General features: G+C 52.1%; 3 non-coding genes and 4 pseudogenes across 3 annotated transcripts; all 7 read right to left on the minus strand.

The window, feature by feature from the left end:
• Positions 1–280: 280 nt before the first annotated feature.
• On the minus strand, positions 281–454 carry LOC139403502 (U2 spliceosomal RNA; annotated as a pseudogene).
• Positions 455–6,105: 5,651 nt separating this feature from the next.
• On the minus strand, positions 6,106–6,222 carry LOC139403518 (U5 spliceosomal RNA). The gene has a single exon (XR_011633514.1). It is a non-coding gene; the product is annotated as a U5 spliceosomal RNA (small nuclear RNA).
• A 407-nt stretch (positions 6,223–6,629) lies between these two features.
• On the minus strand, positions 6,630–6,800 carry LOC139403510 (U2 spliceosomal RNA; annotated as a pseudogene).
• A 5,739-nt stretch (positions 6,801–12,539) lies between these two features.
• LOC139403520 (U5 spliceosomal RNA) lies at positions 12,540–12,656 on the minus strand. Its single transcript, XR_011633515.1, has one exon. It is a non-coding gene; the product is annotated as a U5 spliceosomal RNA (small nuclear RNA).
• A 459-nt stretch (positions 12,657–13,115) lies between these two features.
• LOC139403507 (U2 spliceosomal RNA) lies at positions 13,116–13,292 on the minus strand (annotated as a pseudogene).
• Positions 13,293–15,575: 2,283 nt separating this feature from the next.
• LOC139403521 (U5 spliceosomal RNA) lies at positions 15,576–15,692 on the minus strand. The gene has a single exon (XR_011633516.1). It is a non-coding gene; the product is annotated as a U5 spliceosomal RNA (small nuclear RNA).
• Positions 15,693–16,143: 451 nt separating this feature from the next.
• On the minus strand, positions 16,144–16,317 carry LOC139403508 (U2 spliceosomal RNA; annotated as a pseudogene).
• Positions 16,318–17,545: the final 1,228 nt, after the last annotated feature.

The raw sequence follows: 17,545 nt of genomic DNA on the forward strand, positions 1-17,545 counted from the left end.
AGAGAGAGAGAGAGAGAGAGAGAGAGAGAGAGAGAGAGAGAGAGAGAGAGACACACACACACACACACACAATCCTGGCCCCCAATTTTTTTTTTTTTTTTTTTTTTTTTAAGTAAAATGGCGGGAAACGGGGGACCCCATTGAAGGGCGCTTCGCCTTTCTTTCAGTTTGAATGTTTCTTTCCTTCTCTTCTTCTGCTAGCCAGCTAGCTAGCTAGCCAGCCCTAGCTAGCTGTTTACATTGCTTTGTGAATTTGTATTTTTCCTTGACAACGGGAGAAAAGTGTTGCACCGTTCCCGGAGGTACTGCAATACCGGGTCGATGCGTGGAGCGGACGGAGCAAGCCCCATTTCCGACTCCCTGTTCGAAAAATCCATTTAATATGTAGTCCCCCGATGGGGGACGTATCAGATATTAAACTGATAAGAACAGATTTTTTTTTACAAAAAATAATTTATTTACCATCAATACCATTCATTCTTTTACAAAATCATATTTCTCATTCATACTTTACAAAATCATATTTACAAAAACACCAAAACAAAAACAAACCTCAGGGGAGCATCATCCCTCCCCGTCATTCCTAACCACTACCTTTCCCTATCTCTCCGCCCCTAATCTATCCCCTTATAAATCTCAATCTAACACACCCAGCCCTAAACCCCCTTTCCATCTCTCCCGTGTCGCATGTTTCTCCCACTTCCTCTCCTCCCTCTTCATCCTACCTCTTAAATCTCCTTCCACCCTCCTAAATATCCCTTCCACCCCCCAATCTCTCCCTGTCTTTACCAAATTCTGCCTGGCTTCCCACAGCCCCCGTTTAAAGAGGCTCATGAGAAGCCAGAGCAGAAATCTATCCCTATCTGTACCCCTCGCTCTCCCTACGCCTCTCTCTAACCTAGCCCATGTCACCACAAAATCACCTCTTACCAAAACTATCAACACCCGTGCCCTCGCCCATACCACTCCGGCAAAGGCACAGTCCCAAAAAGCATGGCGCACAGTCTCCTCCCCGCCACAAGCAGACCTTGGGCAGGTGGGGGATCGCGCCAAGCTATGCCGGTACATGGTGGACCGTACCGGCAAACACTTGTGGAGGCTCAACCAATTCAGGTCCTTGAGCCTGTTGTCCAGGCCCCGCGCCTGCACTCCCTCCCAGACCACTTCCGAGATGCCCGCTACAGGCGCAGGACTCCCTGCCTGCCTGACCTCTTCGTACAGGTGCCTGTGGTCTAAACCTACTCGGGCAACTTCAACCTCGGGGTGCGCACGCAACCACTTGGCCACATGGCCAAAGTGCCACGGCAGCTGTTCCGCCCGAGGACCCGTGTTAGACCACACCATTATGCTTCTCGCTTGGTAGGAGAAGAACACCCGCAGGAGGTAACCGGACGGGTGTATCACCGGATGAGCCAGTTCTGTCAACACAAAGGACACAAAAATTGTGTCCAGCTTGAGGGGGATGTTAGGTACCCCCCTACCTCCCTCCCCGATGGGACAGAGCATGCGTGCCCTGGCGACCCACTCGTACCTGCCACCCCACATGAACTGAAACACGAGCCTCACTAGAGGCCTCCTCAGACAAGCCGGCAATGGGTAGATGTATGCCAAATACAGAAGAGATGGCAATACATCCACCTTTAGGACCAGGACCTTACCTATAAAAGACAAAGACCTAGCCTTCCACATTGCTAGCTTCCTCTGTACCACTGCGATCCTCATGTTCCAGTTCAGCGTCGCTGAGCCAGAGGTCTCAAAATGGACCCCGAGGATCCTCAGGGCCCCCTCACAGAGAGATAACCCCCCGGGCACATCCGTTCTACCGCGCCATCTTCCGAAAAACTTAACGGAAGACTTTGCATTGTTCAGAACCGCCCCCGACGCTCGGGTGAAATCCCCAATGATGGCAAGGGACCTTGTCAGGCACGAGTCCTTGCATAGTAGCAAGGAAGTGTCGTCGGCGTACTGCGTCATCTTAACACGCAGCCCACCGCTCCCAGGGATCAACAAGCCCTCCACCCCTGTGTCTGCCCTAATGGCAGCCCCCAAAGGCTCCATGTACAGAACGAAGAGGAGTGCCGAGAGCGGGCACCCCTGCCTGACCCCAGACGAGAGGTCAAAAACGTCACCCAAGTGACCGTTTACACTTACTCGACACCCCGCTCCGACATATAATGTACGGATCCATCCTATATACTTCTCCCCAAACCCTAATCTACCTAATACCCTGAATAGAAAGGATCTATTCACGCGATCAAAGGCTTTCGCCTGATCAAGCGCTGCTACCATTAAAGGCAGACCTCTATCTTCAACCCAGGCGATGGAGTCCCTGATCAACTGAAGGTTCCATCTAATAGAGCGTCCCTCTACCCCGCACGTCTGATCCTCGTGGACGACGTAGGGAAGGGCTGTGCGCAACCGATCCGCTAAGACCTTTGCAAGCAACTTGTAATCTACACACAGCATGGTCAATGGCCGCCAGTTGCCAAGGTCGGTTGCGTCCCCCTTCTTGTAAAGAAGTGACAGCACACCGACTACCATTGAACCCCCCGGGACCCCCGTCTCGAGGATGGCCTTCAAGACTTCGAGTACAACCGGTCCAAGTATACCCCAAAACTTGAGGTAAAACTCTGCCGGCAGCCCATCCATCCCAGGCACCTTCCCTTTTCCCATCCTCCTAAGAGCGCTCTCAACCTCTTCTAGTGAGATCTGGGCCTCCATCACGTCTCTAATGTCCTCCGGCAACCGCCGGGACAAGTGTTCTAAAAACACATTTCCCTGCTCTACCTCTATTTCCCTTTCCTTAAATAAACCTCGGAAATGATCAGTTGTCACCCTGACCATCTCCTCTGGTTTACTTACTACACTACCATCTTCTTTTCTAACTCCATGCATTACCTTCCTACTCTGCCTTGCCCTAACCGACTTAAAGAACATAGCGGAACAAGTCTCATTATGTTCTAAAAAGCCACTATGTGCACGCTCCAGGAAAACTCGAGCCTTCTGCTCCTGCAGCTCCCTGAGCTGCGCCTTCAGGGCAGTGGATTTCTCCCAGTCAAACGAACCACCGAGGTTGCCTGCCTCGTACTCAAGTTCGAGCAACCTTTGGATATGATCCACCTCCCTCCTTTCCTCCCTTTTCTTCCTCTTACCATATCCTATAATAAAGGCCCTAATCCTTACCTTTACTATATCCCACCACTCTAACACCCCCTCACACATGGGCCGGAGGCCTTCAAGCCTCCGAAACACCCCTGTGACAGCATTAACAAACACCTGCTCATCCAGTAAATCCCGGTCTAGTTTCCAGTACCCCCTACCGAAGAGGCAGACTGGCGACCCCACCTGCAGGAGCACCCCGTCATGGTCCGAAAAGAAGACAGTTAACAGCCGCCCGGACAAACGACCCAAAGACCCAGATACAAATATATAGTCGAGCCTCCGCGCAACCCCCCTGGAGTTACGCCATGTGGGACCGACCATTGCCGGAGTAGTGTGCAGGCCACCATCAACCAGGCCATGGCAAGCCATTAGCCCGGTGATGGCGCCTGCACTACTGTCTCCCCCTATCCCCAAATCTATATTAAAATCACCTCCTATCACTTAGTGCCTATTTGTGACACACAGGGGCGCCAGACAGTCCACCATCTCCCTCCTGTCTGCCGCCACCTGTGACCCATACACCCCAAATAACCTATATCTAATATCCCTATATGTGATATCAACACCCAAAACTCTCCCCTGTACTACGCCAAAAGTGCTCTCTACAACAACCTCCCTATTCCCAAACAATATCCCTACCCCCGTTGAGTGCACCCCTCCTATGCCCCACAACGAATAACCCTTATCCCACTCTCTCCTAAACCTTTTGACATCCCCTCCATCCCTCAGGTGAACCTCCTGCAAAAAACAAACGTCAAAACCCACCCCTTCTAAAAAACTAAACACCGCCCTCCTCTTAACAAAATCTCTTAAACCCCTTACATTTAAACTAAACAAAATTATCATAAGATTATATTATAAACAAAACACAAAATAACCTAACTTTTTCAAAAATAAAACCCTAAACAATCACAACCAACAGGAGGCTCACCTGATGCTCCCCTGGTCCATAACATCCGGCAGGGACGTCTTCCCCTCATCTGACGTCCCCCCGTCCTCCTCCATTACTCCAACCCAGGATGCAGGTATGGTGTTAGGCCGAGTTCCCTGCATCCTGGGTTCCCCACCAACACCCTCCATTTCTTCCTCCCTGAAAGCCGCCGGGCTGAGACTAGGGGATCCCAGCCCCTCAAAGAGGAGCTGAGAACCCCCAGTCAAAACATCCAGACCAACCTCCAGGGATTCACCTTCCACAGAAAGCTGCGGGGCTGCAGAAAAAAGAGAAGACAACTTTACCTTTCCCTCCCCCATCCCTCTCTTGGCTACCCCCCCCTCCCCTCCATCCACAACCCCCTCCCTCTCCCTGCCTGTCAAGTTCTTCCTCTTCCCTTTCTTTTTTGGTGTAGGAGGTAGCGGGGAGACACCACCCCTCTCCCCCGCTAGCCCCTCCACCATTTCTCTCATCTCCTCTACACAGGAACTTGACATGCTGTCCCCCCACTCTCTCACACCCCCTCCCCCCTCCTCCACCACCTCCACAGGTCCTTCCACCGGCACCCCCTCCACCACCCCTCCCTTCTCTATTGTTCTCTCTTGCTCTTCCTTTCTTCCATTCTTCTCCTTTCCTTCTTCCGCTCCAGTTCCTTCTCTTCCCACTTCTTCTGCTGTAGTCTCTCCTTTCTCCTCTTCTTTTAGTCCTTCCCTTTCGTCCTTATCCTCTGGGCTCACGCCCTTTGCCTGGGATTTACTTCCTTCCCCTCCTCTTCTACCCCCATCCCCTGCTCCTGCTCCCCCTCCGACTGCAGACGCGTATGACCGCTGACGAGCCGGGCAATCGCGCCACAGGTGCTGAGTGGAACCACACCCGTGGCACGCCTTCGGCTCGTCACAGTCCCTGGCCTCGTGCTCCCCAGACCCACAAAATCGACACTTTCTAGTGCTGCACGAGGCCAGGATATGTCCATAGGCCATACAGCGCCTGCAGAATGGGGGCTGACGTGCATAGTATAAAGTCCCCCTGTCAGCCCCCAGGGAGAACATAGCTGGGGGATGAAGGTACCCACCTATTCCCTTAGGGTCTTCTCTTAGGAGAGCTTGGAAGCCTCTTCTTCCATTCCAAAACCCAAGCGTATCCTTGAGGTGCCTTCCTGAGGAGACACTATCCATATATCTCCCCAGGAAGGCCCTCACCTCCTCGTCCTTTACATAGGGGTTGTAGATATTTACTGTTACGATCCTGAAATTGTTCTTTGCCAAACTCTTTACTTCATAATTGCACATCGGCTTCTCCCCTCCGACTGTTCTCGCCTTTTGAAGAACCTCGTCATGTTTGGCCTCTGTGTAGAATGCTACATCAAAAACACCCTCCAACGAGTTGCCTTGGAGGCAATACACATCTTTTACCGCCAGTTTAAGAACTCCCATCAAGATTGATCGTCCAAAGGTTTCTCTTCCAAATGGTTCCTTCTCTTTTTCTTTCCATGCAAACCGCAAAGTATTGGCAAGCCCGATCCCTGGGACCGACCCATATGACGAGTTTTTCGCCATTCCCAAAATAGATTGGCACACTTGGCTTCGTTCCACTCCTCACCTCCAGGAAAAAGGAAAATGAAAAGAAAAGCCAAAAATGGCCCAGACTTCCGAGATCCAAAAATACCCAAAAACGCAAAAATTGTACCGCCTACCTACTTCGACCTCTTGACTCAGGGGCTGTAGGACACCTCGGTGTCAAGCTTGTACTGAGCCAAAAGGCCGAGAAGCGATAACCCACAAATGGAACCCTGAAACCGCCGGACCCCCGGGGGTCTCGACAGACCTCAGCGGGTGGGTTGGCAAAAGCCAGCTCCTCTCCCCCTCCAACGCCCACTCAACCACCCACCCTCCCACCCACCCACCCACCGTTTCCCTGGCAACAGGCAGGTGTTTTTTGGAAAAAGTCGCTAATGCGTCTTTAAGTCACTATCCTGGCCCATCTCTGTCAATTTCTCTTGAAACAAGATACCGGGCTCTGCAAGAAGCAAAGCCGCTCCAAAAATACGTTGAACTCGTAAGTGTTCCTCTCCACGGAAGTCTTTAGTAAAAGGCGAAAGGCTTGTGCGTAATGAAGAGAAACCAGAGTCATATGGAAGTCAAGAGGTCGGGGCCCGAGACACACTCTGTGCACTCTAGGCAGGGTTCCCGCGGGTGCTCCCGGAACCCACTCTTCCAAGTTTTCGAGGGCTGTGGATAAAAAGAAAGTCACAGACACAGAGACACAGAGACACAGAGGCACAGAGAGAGAGAGAGAGAGAGAGAGAGAGAGAGAGAGAGAGAGAGACACACACACACACAATCCTGGCCCCAATTTTTTTTTTTTTTAAGTAAAATGGCGGGAAACGGGGGACCCCATTGAAGGGCGCTTCGCCTTTCTTTCAGTTTGAATGTTTCTTTCCTTCTCTTCTTCTGCTAGCCAGCTAGCTAGCTAGCCAGCCCTAGCTAGCTGTTTACATTGCTTTGTGAATTTGTATTTTTCCTTGACAACGGGAGAAAAGTGTTGCACCGTTCCCGGAGGTACTGCAATACCGGGTCGATGCGTGGAGCGGACGGAGCAAGCCCCATTTCCGACTCCCTGTTCGAAAAATCCATTTAATATGTAGTCCCCCGATGGGGGACGTATCAGATATTAAACTGATAAGAACAGATTACAAAAAATAATTTATTTACACTCAATACCATTCATACTTTACAAAATAATAATTCTCATTCATTCTATTTACAAAATCACCAAACACCCAAACAAAAACAAACCTCAGGGGAGCATCGTCCCTCCCCGTCATACCTAACCAATACCTAACCCTTTCCCTATCTCCCCATCTCTAATCTATCCCCTTATAAATCTACTTCTAACACTCCCAGCCCTAACCCCCCCTTCCACCTCTCCCGTGCCGCATGCTGCCCCCACTTCCTCTCCTCCCTCTTCATCCTCCCCCTCAAATCACCTTCCACCCTCCTCACTATCCCTTCCACCCCCCAATCTCTCCCTGTCTTGACTAAATTCTGCCTGGCTTCCCACAGTCCCCTTTTAAAGAGACTCACGAGAAGCCAGAGCAGAAACCTGTCCCTATTTGTACCCCTCGCTCTCCCTACACCTCTCTCTAATCTAGCCCACGTCAAAACAAAATCTCCTCTTACCTTTCCTAACAACACCCGTGCCCTAGCCCATACTAGTCCGGCAAAGGCACAGTCCCAGAAGGCATGGCGCACAGTCTCCTCCCTGCCACAAGCAGATCTTGGACAGGTGGAGGATCGCGACAAACTATGCCGGTACATGATGGAACGTACCGGCAAGCACTTATGGAGGCTCAACCAATTCAGGTCCTTGAGCCTGTTGTCCAGGCCCCGCGCCTGCACTCCCTCCCAGACCACTGACGAGATGCCCGCTACAGGCGCAGGACTCCCTGCCTGCCTGACCTCCTCGTACAAGTGCCTGTGGTCTAAACCTACTCGGGCAACTTCAACCTCGGGGTGCGCACGCAGCCACTTGGCCGCATGGCCAAAGTGCCACGGCAGCTGTTCCGCCCGAGGACCCGCGTTAGACCACACCATTACGCTTCTCGCCTGATACGAGAAGAACACCCGCAGGAGGTAACCGGACGGGTGTATAACTGGCTGAGCAAGCTCCGTCAACAAGAAAGAAACAAAAATTGCGTCCAGCTTGAGGGGGAGATGTGGTACCCCCCTACCTCCCTCCCCGATGGGACAGAGCATGCGCGCCCTGGCGACCCACTCGTACCTGCCACCCCACATGAACTGAAACACAAGCCTCACTAGAGGCCTCCTCAGACAAGCAGGCAATGGGTAGATGTACGCCAAATACAAAAGAGATGGCAATACATCCACCTTCAGGACCAGGACCTTACCTATAAAAGACAAAGACCTAGCCTTCCACATTGCCAGCTTCTTCTGTACCACTGCAATACCCATGTTCCAGTTCAGCGTCGCTGAGCCAGAGGTCTCAAAATGGACCCCGAGAATCCTCAGGGCCCCCTCACAGAGAGATAACCCCCCGGGCACATCCGTCCTACCGCGCCATCTTCCGAAAAACTTAACGGAAGACTTTGCATGGTTCAGAACCGCCCCCGACGCTTGGGTGAAATCCCCAATGATGGCAAGAGACCTTGTCAGGCACGAGTCCTTGCACAACAGCAAGGAAGTGTCGTCGGCGTACTGCGTCATCTTAACACGCAGCCCACCGCTCCCAGGGATCAACAAGCCCTCCACCCCTGTGTCTGCCCTAATGGCAGCCCCCAGAGGCTCCATGTACAGTACGAAGAGGAGGGCCGAGAGTGGGCATCCCTGCCTGACCCCAGACGAGAGGTCAAAAACGTCACCCAAGTGACTATTTACACTTACTCGGCACCCCGCTCCGACATATAATGTACGGATCCATCCTATGTACTTCTCCCCAAATCCTAATCTACCTAACACCCTGAATAGAAAAGATCTATTCACGCGATCAAAGGCTTTCGCCTGATCTAGCGCTGCTACCATTAAAGGCAGCCCTCTATCTTCAACCCAGGCGATGGAGTCCCTAATCAACTGTAGGTTCCATCTTATAGAGCGGCCCTCTACCCCGCACGTCTGATCCTCATGGACGACGTAGGGAAGGGCTGTGCGCAACCGGTCTGCTAAAACCTTTGCAAGAATCTTGTAATCTACGCACAGCATGGTCAACGGCCGCCAGTTGCCAAGGTCAGTTGCTTCCCCCTTCTTATAAAGAAGTGACAGCACACCAACAGCCATTGATCCCCCCGGGACCCCCGTCTCAAGGATGGCCTTCAAGACTTCGAGGACCACCGGTCCAAGTATACCCCAAAACTTGAGGTAAAACTCAGCCGGCAGCCCATCCATCCCAGGCACCTTCCCTTTACCCATCCTCCTAAGAGCGCTCTCAACCTCTTCTAGTGAGATCTGGGCCTCCATCACGTCTCTAATGTCCTCCGGCAACCGCCGGGACAAGTGTTCTAAAAACACGTTTCCCTGCTCTACATCTATTTCCCTTTCCTTAAATAAACCTCGGAAATGATCAGTTGTCACCCTGACCATTTCCTCTGGTTTACTTACTATACTACCATTTTCTTCCCTAACGCCATGCATTACCCTCCTACTCTGCCTGGCCCTAACCGACTTAAAGAACATAGCGGAACAAGTCTCATTATGTTCTAGAAAGCCACTATGCGCACGCTCCAGGAAAGCTCGAGCCTTCTGCTCCTGCAGCTCCCTGAGCTGCGCCTTTAGGGCTGCGAATCTCTCCCAGTCAATCGACCCGCCGAGGTTGCTCGCCTCGTACTCGAGTTCAATTAACCTTTGGATACGATCCACCTCCCTCCTTTCCTCCCTTTTTTTCCTTTTACAATATCCTATTATAAAAGCCCTAATCCTCACCTTCACTAAATCCCACCACTCTAACACCCCCTCGCACATGGACCGGAGGCCGTCAAGCCGTCAAAAAATTCGTCAACGAAAGCCTGCTCCTCCAGTATATCCCGATCTAGCTTCCAGTACCCCCTACCGAAGAGGCAGACTGGCGACCCCACCTGCAGGAACACCCCGTCGTGATCCGTGAAGAACACAGGCAACAGGCGCCCAGACAACTGACCCAAAGACCTGGATATAAAAATGTAGTCGAGCCTCCGCGCAACCCCCCTGGAGTTGCGCCATGTAGGACCGACCATTGCCGGAGTAGTATGCAGGCCACCATCAACCAGACCATGGCAAGCCATTAGCCCGGTGATGGCGCCTACACTACTATCACCACCTACCTCTAAATCTATATTAAAATCCCCTCCTATCACCAAGTGCCTATTTGTAACACACAGGGGCGCCAGACAGTCCACCATCTCCCTTCTGTCTGCCGCCACCTGTGGCCCATATACCCCAATTAATCTATACCTAGCTTCTCTATACACTACATCTATCCCCATTACTCTACCCTGCATTATAACAAAAGTGCTCTCTATCTTAACCTCTCTATTCCCACACAAAATTCCTACTCCTGTTGAGTGCACCCCTCCTATGCCCCAAAAAGATTCCCCCTTATCCCACTCCCTCCTAAATCTATGCACATCCCCACCATCCCTCAGGTGAACCTCCTGTAAAAAACAGAAATCAAAACCCACACCCTCTAAATAAAAAAAACCGCCCTCCTTTTAACAAAATCCCTTAAACCTCTAACATTTAAACTAAACAAAGAAACAGACATATTTATTTAATAATTATTTACAATTTAACCCAAAACCCAAAGAAAAAACAGGAGACTCACCCGATGCTCCCCTGGTCCATCTCCACCGGCGGGGACGTCCTCTCCTCTCCTGACGCCCCCCCGTCCTCCTCCATCCCTCCAACCCAGGATGCAGGCAGTGTGTTAGGCCTAGTGCCCTGCACCCTGGGTTCCTCACCACCACTCTCCAACCCCCCCTCCCTGTATGCCTCGGGGCTGAGTATCGGGGATCCCATCTCCCCAAACAGGAGTTGAGACCCCTCCGACAAACAGCCCACAGACCCCTCACCGGAGCCACCCTCCTCTAAATTTTGAGGGGTTGAGGCAAACAGGGAGACCAATGTCCTCCCCCCTCCCCCCCCCGCTGATCTCTTAGCCCCCCCCTCCCCCTCTACACCCCCCTCCCTCTCACTACCTCCCAACCCCCCTTCATCTTCCGTTTCTTTTTGTCTTTTTTTGGTGTAGGAGGTAGCGGGGAGACACCACCCCCTCCCCGCTAGCTCCTCCACCATTTCCCTCATCTCTTCCACAAGGAAATCCGACATGCTATCCCCCCACTCCCGTACCCCCTCCCCCCCTCCCGCTCCACCGGTCCTGCCCCAGGCACCCCCCCCCCCCCTCCACAGGTCCTTCCACAGGCCCCCCCCCCCTCCACAGGTCCTTCGACAGGCACCCCTCCCACAGAACCTGCCACAGGCACCCCTCCCACAGGTCCTGCCCCAGGCACCCCCACAGGTCCTGTCACAGGCTCCCCCTCCTTCCCGTTCTTCCGCTCCTCCACTTCCCCATCTTCATCCTTCTTCCCATCTTCTGCTCCCTATCTTCTCTTGTCCTTTCTCCTCCTGCTATCACTCTTTTCTCTTCTTCTTTCTTTTACCCTCTGGGCCAGTTCTTTGTGCAAAAAAAACCCGTCCTTCCCCTCCTCTTCTTCCCCCATCCCCCGCTCCTGCTCCCCCTCCCACTGCAGACGCGTATGACCGTTGACGAGCCGGGCAATCGCGCCACAGGTGCTGAGTAGAGCCACACCCGTGGCAGGCCTTCGGCTCGTCACAGTCCTTGGCCTCGTGCTCCCCAGATCCACAAAATCTGCACTTTCTAGTGCTGCACGAGGCCAGGATGTGTCCATAGGCCATACAGCGCCTGCAAAACGGGGGCTGACGTGCATAATACAATGTCCCCCTGTCAGCCCCCAGGGAGAACATAGCCGGGGGATGAAGGTAGCCCCCCCACTCCCCTAGGATCTTCCCTGAGGAGGGCCTGAAACCCTCTCCTCCCAGTCCAAAACCCCATAGAGTCCTTGATGGGCCTTCCTGAGGAGACACCATCCATATATCTCCCCAGAAAGGCCCTCACCTCCTCATCCTTGACGTAGGGGTTATACATGGTTGACGGTTACAACCCGAAAATTGTTCTTCGCCAGACTCTTCACCTCGTAGAAACACATGGGCTTTGTATTCCCAACCTCCTTCGCTTTCTTCAGGATCTCATCATGCTTCCTCTCCGTGTAGAAAGCAACGTCGAAAGTCCCTTCCAGTGAGTTGCCTTGAAGGCAAAACACTTCTTCCACTTTCAGTTTTAATGTCCCCATAAGGACTGTCCTCCCGAATGTCTCCCTCCCAAATGTCTCCACATCCTTCTCCTTCCAAGCAAAACGCAGGGTGTTAGCGAGCCCGATCCCGGGGACCGACCCATTTGCTGATTTCTGCGCCATCCTCACAAAAAAAATGACGCACTCCTCCAAAACAAAGAAAAACCCAAAACAATTTTAAGGGAGAAAAATAAAGTTCCCCAAAAGTGTATATTTTCCTTTTTTTGTTATTCTTGATCAAAAATCAAAAAAAATTCTTACCGCTCTCCTGAGAGACCTTCTGGCTAAGCGAGCTGTGGGACACCTCGGTGTCAAGCTTGATCTTAGCCAAAAGGCCGAGAAGCGATAACCCACAAATGGAACCCTGAAACCGCCGGACCCCCGGGGGTCTCGACAGACCTCAGCGGGTGGGTTGGCAAAAGCCAGCTCCTCTCCCCCTCCAACCACCACTCAACCAACCAACCACCCACCCAACCACCCACCCACCGTTTCCCTGGCAACAGGCAGGTGTTTTTTGGAAAAAGTCGCTAATGCGTCTTTAAGTCACTATCCTGGCCCATCTCTGTCAATTTCTCTTGAAACAAGATACCGGGCTCTGCAAGAAGCAAAGCCGCTCCAAAAATACGTTGAACTCGTAAGTGTTCCTCTCCACGGAAGTCTTTAGTAAAAGGCGAAAGGCTTGTGCGTAATGAAGAGAAACCAGAGTCATATGGAAGTCAAGAGGTCGGGGCCCGAGACACACTCTGTGCACTCTAGGCAGGGTTCCCGCGGGTGCTCCCGGAACCCACTCTTCCAAGTTTTCGAGGGCTGTCTGTGGATAAAAAGAAGGTCACAGACACAGAGGCACAGAGAGAGAGAGAGAGAGAGAGAGAGAGAGAGAGAGAGAGAGAGAGAGAGAGAGAGAGAGAGAGAGAGAGAGAGAGAGAGAGAGAGAGAGAGAGAGAGACACACACACACACAATCCGGGCCCCAATTTTTTTTTTTTGTTTTTTTTTTTTTTTTTAAGTAAAATGGCGGGAAACGGGGGACCCCATTGAAGAGCGCTTCGCCTTTCTTTCAGTTTGAATGTTTCTTTCCTTCTCTTCTTCTGCTAGCTAGCCAGCTAGCTAGCTAGCCAGCTGTTTACAGAGCTTTGTGAATTTGCATTTTTCCTTGACAACGGAAGAAAAGTGTTGCACCGTTCCCGGAGGTACTGCAATACCGGGTCGATGCGTGGAGCGGACGGAGCAAGCCCCATTTCCGACTCCCTGTTCGAAAAATCCATTTAATATGTAGTCCCCCGATGGGGGACGTATCAGATATTAAACTGATAAGAACAGATTTTTTTTTTTTTACAAAATATATATTTATTACTTTTCAAAAACCAAACAATAATCATCCATAATTCCATCAACTTAAATATCTACTATCAACAAATACAGCTAATCATTTCAAATCCAATAAACTATAACAAAATCCAAAACCCAAACTCCAACAACCTACCGTATACTCCACCTATATTACAACAAATACTCACCCAGTGCTCCCCTTCTCCATCCCGGCTGCCTGTGAACCCACCTCCACTCCTAAATCCACTAAAACACCCCCCTCAACCACCATCTCCCCTCCACTGAACACAGCAACAACACCCGGCACATTCCCCCCACTCAAATCCATCGCCCCCTCCTCTGGACTCCTGACCGGGGATGTCACACCCCCAAATAAAAACCCTGTCTCTCCCTCCATCATCCATGTATTGGCCATACCTGGGAGGTCCAGATCAGCCAGGGGCTTGAAAGTTGTAGAAGACGGAGCCCACGAGGGCCCCGCTACCTCCCCATCCCCCCGTTGTGCCTCCCCCCCCTTCTTTCCACCCCTCCTCCTCACCACCTTCTTTTGCCTCTTGCTCGGAGGTGTATTGAGCACAGGTTCATCCCCTGTAGCGACACCCACAGTGCTTGCCCTCTCCTTTCCCTTTCCCCATTCTCTCTCTACCAGTTCCCTCACCATCCCTCTCAACTCCTCCACCCTTGCCCTCGCCGCTTCACTGTCTCTCCAATCCTTCACGCCCCTTCGTCCTTCCGCCTCTCCTTCCGGTTCCTTCTCCGTAATCTCCTCCACCTCCTTCCTCTCCACTGTTGTCTCCTCTGATCTCTCCGTCTCCTCACTCTCCTCCATCCTCGTCGCCGTCTTCTTCTTTTTTTTCTTCTTCTTTTCTCCTTCCACCTCCTTCCCTTCCTCTATTCCGACCACCTCTCCTTCTGTCCCGTCCATCTCTCCTTCCATCCCGGCCACCTCTCCTTCTGTCCCGGCCTCCTCTCCTACTATCCCATCCACCTCTCCTTCTGTCTCCGCTCTCTCCTCTTCTTTTTCTTCTCCTTTCTCCGACTCCTTCTGCTCAGTCCTTCCACCCCCCTCTTCCGTCTCCTCTCTTCCTCGTCTTCCTCCATCCTCCGCTCTCGCTCCCCCCCCAGCTGCAGACGCGTATGACCTCCGCCGAGCCGGGCAGTCCCGCCACAGGTGCGCTACCGAGCCACACCCGTGGCATTTCTTCGGCTCGGCACAGTCCCCGGCCCCGTGCTCTTCCGATCCACAGAACCTGCATCTCCTGGTGTTACACGAGGCCAGGGTATGGCCATAGGCCATACACCGCCTGCAGAACGGAGGCTGACGGGCATAAAACAATGTCCCCCTGTCAGCCCCCAGGGAGAACATTGCCGGAGGATGGAGGTAACCATCCAATCCTTTTGGGTCCTCCCTGAGGAGAGCCTGGAAGCATCTCCTCCCATTCCAAAAGCCAAGGGAATCTTTCTGGTACCTTGCTGAGGAGATGCTGTCCAGGTATCTCCCCAGAAAGGCCCTCACCTCCTCGTCCTTTACATGTGGGTTATACATTGTAACCGTCACCACTCTGAAATTACTCCTCGCCAGGCCTGAGACAACGTAGTGACACATCGGGCTTTCAGTCTCCAATTCTCTTGCCTTCCGCATCATTTCTTCGTATTTCTCCTCTGTATACAAAGTCACATCAAATGCCCTCTCCAAAGGATTATCCTGGAGGCATAACACTTCCTTAACCGTAAGCTTCAGCTGTCCCATCAGCAGCGTCCTGCCAAAGGCCTCCCTTACGATCGGCTCCCTCTTTTTCCTTCCATGCGAAACGTATGGTGTTGGCAAGTCCAGCCCAAGGGACCGACTTGTATGTTGCATCCCGTGCCATTTCCACCAGGTAAAAAGCACCCTCAAATAGCTCTTTCCAAAAAGGCAAAAACCAAAGTAACTTTCCAAAACTCCAGGTAAAAATACCTGCCAAAACCTATCGCCCTCCTACCTTCGACCTTTTGACTCAGCGAGCTCTGGGGCACCTCGGTACCAAGCTTGATCTGAGCCAAAAGGCCGAGAAGCGATAACCCACAAATGGAACCCTGAAACCGCCGGACCCCCGGGGGTCTCGACAGACCTCAGCGGGTGGGTTGGCAAAAGCCAGCTCCTCTCTCCCTCCAACCACCACTCAACCAACCAACCAACCAACCAACCACCGTTTCCCTGGCAACAAACAGGCAGGTGTTTTTTGGAAAAAGTCGCTAATGCGTCTTTAAGTCACTATCCTGGCCCATCTCTGTCAATTTCCCTTGAAACAAGATACCGGGCTCTGCAAGAAGCAAAGCCGCTCCAAAAATACGTTGAACTCGTAAGTGTTCCTCTCCACGGAAGTCTTTAGTAAAAGGCGAAAGGCTTGTGCGTAATGAAGAGAAACCAGAGTCATATGGAAGTCAAGAGGTCGGGGCCCGAGACACACTCTGTGCACTCTAGGCAGGGTTCCCGCGGGTGCTCCCGGAACCCACTCTTCCAAGTTTTCGAGGGCTGTGGATAAAAAGAAAGTCACAGACACAGAGGCACAGCGACAGACAGACAGAGAGAGAGAGAGAGAGAGAGAGAGAGAGAGAGAGAGAGAGAGAGAGAGAGAGAGAGAGAGAGAGAGAGAGAGAGAGAGACACACACAAACACACACACAATCCTGGCCCCCAATGTTTTTTTTTTTGTTTTGTTTTTTTTTTTAAAGTAAAATGGCGGGAAACGGGGGACCCCATTGAAGGGCGCTTCGCCTTTCTTTCAGTTTGAATGTTTCTCTTCTTCTGCTAGCTAGCCAGCTAGCTAGCTAGCCAGCTGTTTACAGAGCTTTGTGAATTTGCATTTTTCCTTGACAACGGAAGAAAAGTGTTGCACCGTTCCCGGAGGTACTGCAATACCGGGTCGATGCGTGGAGCGGACGGAGCAAGCCCCATTTCCGACTCCCTGTTCGAAAAATCCATTTAATATGTAGTCCCCCGATGGGGGACGTATCAGATATTAAACTGATAAGAACAGATTTTTTTTTTACAAAATATATATTTATTACTTTTCAAAAACCAAACAATAATCATCCATAATTCCATCAACTTAAATATCTACTATCAACAAATACAGCTAATCATTTCAAATCCAATAAACTATAACAAAATCCAAAACCCAAACTCCAACAACCTACCGTATACTCCACCTATATTACAACAAATACTCACCCAGTGCTCCCCTTCTCCATCCCGGCTGCCTGTGAACCCACCTCCACTCCTAAATCCACTAAAACACCCCCCTCAACCACCATCTCCCCTCCACTGAACACAGCAACAACACCCGGCACATTCCCCCCACTCAAATCCATCGCCCCCTCCTCTGGACTCCTGACCGGGGATGTCACACCCCCAAATAAAAACCCCGTCTCTCCCTCCATCATCCATGTATTGGCCATACCTGGGAGGTCCAGATCAGCCAGGGGCTTGAAAGTTGTAGAAGACGGAGCCCACGAGGGCCCCGCTACCTCCCCATCCCCCCGTTGTGCCTCCCCCCCCTTCTTTCCACCCCTCCTCCTCACCACCTTCTTTTGCCTCTTGCTCGGAGGTGTATTGAGCACAGGTTCATCACCTGTAGCGACACCCACAGTGCTTGCCCTCTCCTTTCCCTTTCCCCATTCTCTCTCTACCAGTTCCCTCACCATCCCTCTCAACTCCTCCACCCTTGCCCTCGCCGCTTCACTGTCTCTCCAATCCTTCACGCCCCTTCGTCCTTCCGCCTCTCCTTCCGGTTCCTTCTCCGTAATCTCCTCCACCTCCTTCCTCTCCACTGTTGTCTCCTCTAATCTCTCCGTCTCCTCACTCTCCTCCATCCTCGTCGCCGTCTTCTTCTTTTTTTTCTTCTTCTTTTCTCCTTCCACCTCCTTCCCTTCCTCTATTCCGACCACCTCTCCTTCTGTCCCGTCCATCTCTCCTTCCATCCCGGCCACCTCTCCTTCTGTCCCGGCCTCCTCTCCTACTATCCCATCCACCTCTCCTTCTGTCTCCGCTCTCTCCTCTTCTTTTTCTTCTCCTTTCTCCGACTCCTTCTGCTCAGTCCTTCCACCCCCCTCTTCCGTCTCCTCTCTTCCTCGTCTTCCTCCATCCTCCGCTCTCGCTCCCCCCCCAGCTGCAGACGCGTATGACCTCCGCCGAGCCGGGCAGTCCCGCCACAGGTGCGCTACCGAGCCACACCCGTGGCATTTCTTCGGCTCGGCACAGTCCCCGGCCCCGTGCTCTTCCGATCCA

Source organism: Oncorhynchus clarkii, unplaced genomic scaffold, assembly GCF_045791955.1.
Source record: "Oncorhynchus clarkii lewisi isolate Uvic-CL-2024 unplaced genomic scaffold, UVic_Ocla_1.0 unplaced_contig_2042_pilon_pilon, whole genome shotgun sequence".
In the NCBI taxonomy this organism is placed as follows: domain Eukaryota; kingdom Metazoa; phylum Chordata; class Actinopteri; order Salmoniformes; family Salmonidae; genus Oncorhynchus; species Oncorhynchus clarkii.